The following is a 7,762-nucleotide window of genomic DNA, read 5'->3' as shown; positions in this document are numbered from 1 at the left end:
GTCGGGGGAAGATGTATGATCACCCGACCCTGTTGACGCCTCTGACACCGGGGATACAGGGTTACGAGACGCCGTACCCGGGGAATTTCGAACGCGTGCTGGCAGAGAAATTCGCCGCCCGGCCCGCTACGGTTGGGCCGACTAATACTCCGCGCCCATGCTGACGCTCACTCGCTTTTAGCCACGCGGCCGTATAATTCTGACGGGGGGTGAATGTAGTGAAATCGTATCCGTACTGAACCCGGGTGGGGATGCTCGCTGCTCGCTGTCATTGTTGTCCCCACTAGGGGCGTGACTATAAGACCCGTTGCTGTGTCAGTGCTCCGAGACTTCTCCCTTGTGACATGTTACATCGGTAGCCTCGTTAATGGTACGCCTTTATAGAATATCTAGCTTGCTTGCATTGACTGATATGAATGGCTTTATGAGATGTCGCATCGTATGCTTATTGTGTATTTCTACTTACAGGAATGATGTGATGATCTAAATGCAATTAAACCAAACCGTTGGACTAAAAGTTGTGCGGACCTGAATGGTTTTCCACAACACTTAATTGCATTTAAGATCTGCTGACATGGCTGGCAACAAGACGTTGACGGTGTCCATTTTCAGCGCCGACCCACAAGCCACGGACGGAGGCTTGCAACTCAAGCACTGGCTCAAGCAACTGGAGCATCTCTTTAATGAGCCTGATACCGCTCCGACGCCTGCCGCGAAGCTGGCAATATTACACTCAAAAATCGACTACCGGGTCTACCACGCGGTCGCTCAATGCACGACGTATGATCTTACCGTCGCGGAGCTCAAGCGGCTTTATATAAAAGAAAAAAGCCCTGTGTATGCGCGTTATTTGCTGCAGACGCGACGGCAGCAACCCAACGAGCCTATGGATCATTACGCCCAGGAGCTCCGGCAGCTCATGCTGGACAGCGCCCAGCCACGGACTCCCGAGCAGGCTAAAGATGATCGACTTTTAGATGCCTTCATAGCAGGGGTCTCCTCTCAGGAACTACGTCTCAAACTCTTGGAGAAGACCGACCTGACCTTCGCTACGGCGGTTGAGCAAGCGACGGTTTATACCGAAGCGCGGATGCAATCGAACGCCTATGATCGCACGCGCCTTTTGGCGGGCACCTCACTACACGCCCGGCCGGAGAGGACCACTGACGAGGACGTGGATCCGCCTGCTGAACTCCGGGATGCTCCGGAGGATGACCCTACCCTGACAGCTGCCGTTACGACCAGCAGACCCAAGGCCTTGCGCGGGGCCGCATGTTTTTTTTGTGGAGGGCCTCGTCATGCCCGAGTCGTGTGTCCGGCACGTGACGCTATTTGCCATTTGTGCTCGCTAAAGGGACATTACGCGAAAGTGTGCAAGAAATCGGCACGCGGCTCGCGGCCCTTCGACTCGCGCAGCCGCGGTCGCGCAGGCGCGGCAACCTTGAACGGGCTTGTAGCAGAACCCACGAGCCCAGCGCCTTACCCGTCTTCGAAGGGGAGGGCCCCTCGCTGCGGCCCGCTGGGCGCTCAGACAACCTTGACTGGCGCCACCGGAAAGCCACCACCGTCTCATTCTCCATCGGGGACAAAGGCCGCGTCCTTGGCCAAACCTCGAGCCACGCAAGGGAAGAAACAGCTTTCGAATACTACGGAAGCCTTTTGTCAAAGCGACCAAACGAAAAAGGCGATTTCGAATACTACTACGGAAGCCTTTTGTCAAAGCGACCAAACGAAAAAGGCGATTTCGAATACTACGGAAGCCTTTTGTCAAAGCGACCAAACGAAAAAGGCGATTTCGGCTACAACGGAAGCCTTTATCTGCCAGGAGTGTCAAAAGGCGATGTCAAATACTACTGAGGCCTTTTCTCATCGGATTGTGAATCGCGAAACACCGGAATGCTGGGGAAAACCCTCTGATGACGATAATGGATTCCCCATGGTCAACGCAGACTCCGGCCACGATCGCAAAACTGCTGCTGGTGTAGGATCCACCCGCGAGGCTGGTCCGACCCATTCGGGGGGCTCAGTCCCGCTCCCAGCTGCCTCGTCTGGCCTGGCTCAAGCCCTTATTCCCCTTATGGTTGAGGGCCATTGTGTTCAGGCCTTGGTGGACACCGGATCTACGGATAGTTTTATCGACCAGCGACTTGTGCTCAGGCATGGATGGCGGATCGGGCGGTCTACACGACGGATCTTCATGGCATCCCAGGGACTCCGGCTTAGCACAAAAGGGGAATGCCGATTGAAACTAGTGCTAAAGGGGCGGGTTTTCCCTGATGTACACCTTATGGTTTTACCCGCATTATGTGCTGATATTCTGCTAGGACACGATTTTCTTAAGCTGCATGGACGTCTGGTAATGGAGTTCGGTGGGCCTGACACTCTTGTTGTGGGGGCGGACGACGCGCTAACGGTGTGCGCCCTAGCGCAAATGGACGTCCGTCCGCTTTCGCTGTTCCCCAATCTAACCTCCGACTGTACCCCTGTCGCGGTAAAATCGAGACGCTACTCCCGCGCGGACATGCAATTCATTGCGGACGAAACGACTCAGCTCTTGAAAGACGGCATCATAGAACCTAGTAGGTCGCCGTGGCGTGCCCAGGTCTTAGTGGTGCGCAGTGAGGCCCATCGCAAACGCATGGTAATCGACTATTCCCAAACGATTAACCGCTTTACACAGCTGGATGCCTACCCCCTTCCGGGGATGGACGCGCTAGTGCAACAGGTGTCCCAGTATTCGGTCTATAGTACTCTCGATCTCCGTAGTGCGTACCACCAGATCCCTATCTCTAGGGCGGATCGTATCTATACCGCTTTCGAGTCGGGGCAGCGGTTGTACCAATTTACACGATTGCCCTTTGGGGTGACGAACGGGGTCGCTTGTTTCCAGAGGGCCATGGATGACCTCGTTGCGCGGGAGCACTTAACCGATGTTTTCGTCTACCTCGATAACCTTACGGTTTGTGGATATGACCAAGGGCACCATGACGCTAATCTGAAGCGCTTCCTTGAGGTCGCGCAACGGTATCACTTAACTATGAACGAGGATAAGTGCCGATACTCCCTACGCACCATAGATCTTCTGGGGTACACCGTGACCCATGGCTCTGTCTCTCCGGATAAGGAACGTCTGCGACCTTTGCTCGACATGGCCCCTCCCTGCGATCGGGCTTCCCTGAAACGCGCCCTTGGGCTGTTCGCCCATTACTCCAAATGGGTGCAAAATTTCTCCGCGAAACTTCGCCCCCTTGTGGCCTGCGACACCTTTCCCCCGAGTTCGGCCGCATTGACGGCCTTTGAAGGACTTAAGACCGACATCGCCCGAGCCGCCGTAGCAACCATTGACGAGAGCGGCTCGTTCGTCCTCGAAAGTGACGCCTCGGATCAGGCCATCGCGGCGACCCTCTCCCAAGGGGGACGTCCCGTGGCTTTCTTTTCACGGACTCTTACCTCCGCTGAGCGGCGGCACTCGTCCGTTGAAAAGGAAGCGTATGCGATCGTCGAGTCTATTCGGCGATGGCGCCCGTACCTACTCGGGCGGAGCTTCCAAATCATCACGGACCAGCAAAGCGTTGCGTTCATGTACGACACCTTACACGCCCAGCGCATTAAGAACGAGAAAATCACTCGCTGGCGTATCGAACTCGCCGACTTCTGTTACACCATCAAATATCGCCCAGGGAAGGATAACCAGGCCGCCGATGCCTTATCGCGCCCCACTACATGTGCTGGTATCACCTCGTTGGAGGGCCTACGGGTGCTGCATGCTACTGCGGGCCATCCCGGCGTAACGCGTTTCGCACATTTCGTGCGGAGTGGGAATCTCCCTTACTCGATTGACGATATCCGCCGTATCTGTCGCGACTGCGCTATCTGCGCGGAAATCAAACCGCGTTTCTATAACCCCCCTATGGGGACTCTGGTGAAGGCTACACGCCCGTGGGAACGCTTGGCGATGGATTTCAAGGGCCCTTTGCCGGTGTCGAGCGGCTCTCGCTATCTGCTCACTATCGTTGATGAGTACTCACGATTCCCCTTTGCTTATATGTGCGCGGACATGACTGCTGCCACGGTGATGCGTTGCTTACAGAACTTGTTCTCAATGTTCGGTTACCCGGCCTATGTCCATACCGACCGGGGTGCAGTCTTCTTGTCTCAGGAGGTGCGCGGCTATCTGCTCCAAAACAACGTTGCGTCTAGTTACACCACGCCGTATAGACCCCAGGCTAATGGGCAGATCGAACGCTTCAACGGGATTATCTGGAGGGCCGTCATGCTCCATCTCCGGACCCACGGCCGGGGCCTCGATAAATGGGCTTGGTCGCTACCTGCGGCGTTGAACTCAATCCGGGCACTCCTGAGTACGGCAACTAACCAAACTCCCCACGAGCGTCTTTTCCACCACCCCAGGAGCTCGGGGTGTATACGGTCTTTGCCCAGTTGGCTCGCTGGGCCCGGGCCGGCCTACCTTAAACGGGCAGTTCGCGCGAGCAAGTACGACCCCCTTGTGGACAAAGTGCAGATTCTCCAGGCTAATCCTGAGCATGCTCGTGTGATGACGTCTGATGGTCGTGAGACTACTGTCTCCGTTCGTCATCTTGCCCCTTGCGGGGTCGACGACCTTAGTAGGGAATCGGACGAACCAGTCGAACCCATCTATGAGACTATGACCTCTCCCGACGCTCCCATCGCCGACAGTCCACCGACCCTCCCCCCGTCGAGACTGCCCGGGTCCGACGACTTGGCGTTACCCCCTTCATCACCCGACCCTGTTGACGCCTCTGACACCGGGGATACAGGGTTACGAGACGCCGTACCCGGGGAATTTCGAACGCGTGCTGGCAGAGAAATTCGCCGCCCGGCCCGCTACGGTTGGGCCGACTAATACTCCGCGCCCATGCTGACGCTCACTCGCTTTTAGCCACGCGGCCGTATAATTCTGACGGGGGGTGAATGTAGTGAAATCGTATCCGTACTGAACCCGGGTGGGGATGCTCGCTGCTCGCTGTCATTGTTGTCCCCACTAGGGGCGTGACTATAAGACCCGTTGCTGTGTCAGTGCTCCGAGACTTCTCCCTTGTGACATGTTACATCGGTAGCCTCGTTAATGGTACGCCTTTATAGAATATCTAGCTTGCTTGCATTGACTGATATGAATGGCTTTATGAGATGTCGCATCGTATGCTTATTGTGTATTTCTACTTACAGGAATGATGTGATGATCTAAATGCAATTAAACCAAACCGTTGGACTAAAAGTTGTGCGGACCTGAATGGTTTTCCACAACAGTGGACCTACCTGGAGGTTCGAGTGTTAAATAGTGAGGGATTAAAGGTAACGCCCCTGTGAGTCTCACCTAGTAGTCAAACCTTTGTCCATTATGGCACTGTAAACCACATAAACATTAGTTAGGTCCTTAGCGCAACATTAAATAATTCCTTTCCCTGACATTGACTTCGTAATAAATGGACAGGAAACCAGGCCAAAAACACCGCCACGGTTGGCCGCCGCCGTTTGCACCTCCAAGGCCTACAAACCTCGCCTGGCACGTGTTGTAGCACAGGCAACAAGGGGGTCGTACTTGCTCGCGCGAACTGCCCGTTTAAGGTAGGCCGGCCCGGGCCCAGCGTTCGCGGGGTCGGGGACGGGAGATGTCAAGAGTGGAGCATGCCGCAGAGGGCGTGACCTGGGCGAGCCGGCGAGTTGGGAGGCTATGATTGGCTGAGGAGTGCGCCAATGTGACGTCATCGGCCACCAATATTAGCGACGGTCGGACGCCATTTCGTAGCACACAGGGCACACAGTTGCACACAGGGCACACAGGACTCAGCAGAGGCAGCATTTCGTGGGAGCAGTTCGTTGAACAGTTGGCACTGAACAGTTGGCACTTGGCTGCCAGCACTCCCGCAGAGAGTCGAGTCGAGTGGCTATCAAAGGAGTCCTTCCTGTCCCTGGTCAAGTGGAGTTTGTGCCCGCGTTGGAGGTCGTCGACGCAGGGTGCTTTTTGGTGCGTGGTGCTCGGCCTTGTGGGACTTGGAGCGAGGGACCTCGTGGTGTGCGATCGGGCCGAAAGGAGCGGTGTTGGACGGCCGCCACAAAGACGACGAAAGACAGACAAGATAAGCCCGCATCCGCGTACATTTTGAACGACGTGACGTATTCTTTTCGTAATTCATCTCCCTCGTTTTGTGTTTGCTGTCAGTCGTGTGGGGACGTCCCGATCTAGGATATTAGATTTACCGGCGGGCTTTTTCACTGGCTTTACTTTTCCATAATAAATCCTTGTATTATTTTCTGTATATATCTGAACGCAGTTTCCTGGGTGTTTCATTTTAATAGATAAGGCGGCGGGGGGGGGGGGGGGGGAGCTTCGCCGTGTCCGCCATTCCGCGCGTTTAACTTTGTGTTGAGCTTTAATCCGCCATTGAGTTTTCGCCTCGGGAGTTAAAGTCTCGCAAATCGGCCATCCGTAACTGTGGTGTTAATCACGGTTGCGTAACAAGTGGTGTCAGGAGTGTAGGATTTGAACCCGTCGGACAAATTTTTTTTGTCCGCGGCGAGACATCGACACGGTCGGGCGTACATTGCGCCCGACGTTCGAACGCAAAATTTTTATAGGCGAGGCGGAGAAATTTAATAATCAATCGGGCAAACGGAGCGCGATATCGCGTCTTCGTCAAATTTAAATTGTGTTTTTGGAATTGAAATAAATACGCGCGCGGGGAACGACCTTCCGAAAAGTGGATGTCGGAGGTCGACGAAATGGAGGTGCGTAGCGAGGCCTCCGTCAGCGTCGGGAGTGAGCCGGAAATAGGGGAATTAGATGCAGAGGTGAGCCTTGGAACCTCCCTCGTCCCGAGCACCAACTTATCCCCCTCCCCCACCGGGGAGTCGGGAGCAGTAGGAACGGCCCCGACAACCGACCAGATGTTGGGTCAATTGCTTCGAAAAATGGAAGGGATGGAAAATAACATAAAAAAAGATATGGGAGAAATGAAAAGTGGGATGGAAAATAAAATGGAGTCCCAGGGGAAGGAATGTAGGGAAGGAATGAAGGGAATGAGTGATCGATTGGAGGAACAAATGGGACAAATGAAAAGTGGGATGGAAAATAAAATGGAGTCGCAGGGGAAGGAATGGAGGGAAGGACTGAAGGACATGAGTGACCAAATTAATGGATTAAAAAGGGAAATGGCAATTGTGGTAAGTGTACAGGTGAGCGGAGAATGTCCACAGTTCGATGGGGAATGTGTACAGGTAGATGGGGAATGCCTGCAGGTAAACGTGGAGTGTCCACAGGTGAGCGGGGAAGGAAATTTGGAATGTGAGAGTTGTAATGGGGAATGTTTCCCACATTCTGGCCTGGTTGTTTATCGGGACCGTGTGGATGTCACAACACCCCAACCGGGGGATGAATTTGGAATTGTGCAGCACCAGGGCGGTGGTGCGGAGCAAGAGGGGGTAGAGTTTTTGGGGGTCCGTGCAATGGAGCCGGACCAGGTATTTATTGGGGATATTGATCAAAGCCTGGCGGGGCCAGGAATGATTTGTGGAAATGATGAGGATGAGGATGATTTGATCCAGCGGCTGGAGACCTGTGACAGTCCCATGGAGGTAGAGCTTGTTCAGGCCCAAAGGAGCCTGGGTGATGAGGTGAGTTGGTCCGAGGAGGTGGTTGGAATGACCGAGGGGACGCTCACTGTACACTGCTATTTGGAAACAGAGGCTCCAAAATTGGACAACCAGTTGGGGGAGTGTGTTG

This window comes from Myxine glutinosa, chromosome 11 (genome assembly GCF_964187855.1).
Source record: "Myxine glutinosa chromosome 11, kmMyxGlut1.1, whole genome shotgun sequence".
NCBI classification, from domain to species: domain Eukaryota; kingdom Metazoa; phylum Chordata; class Myxini; order Myxiniformes; family Myxinidae; genus Myxine; species Myxine glutinosa.
The sequence above is the reverse complement of the archived record's forward strand: the minus strand, read 5'-3'. Positions refer to the sequence as shown.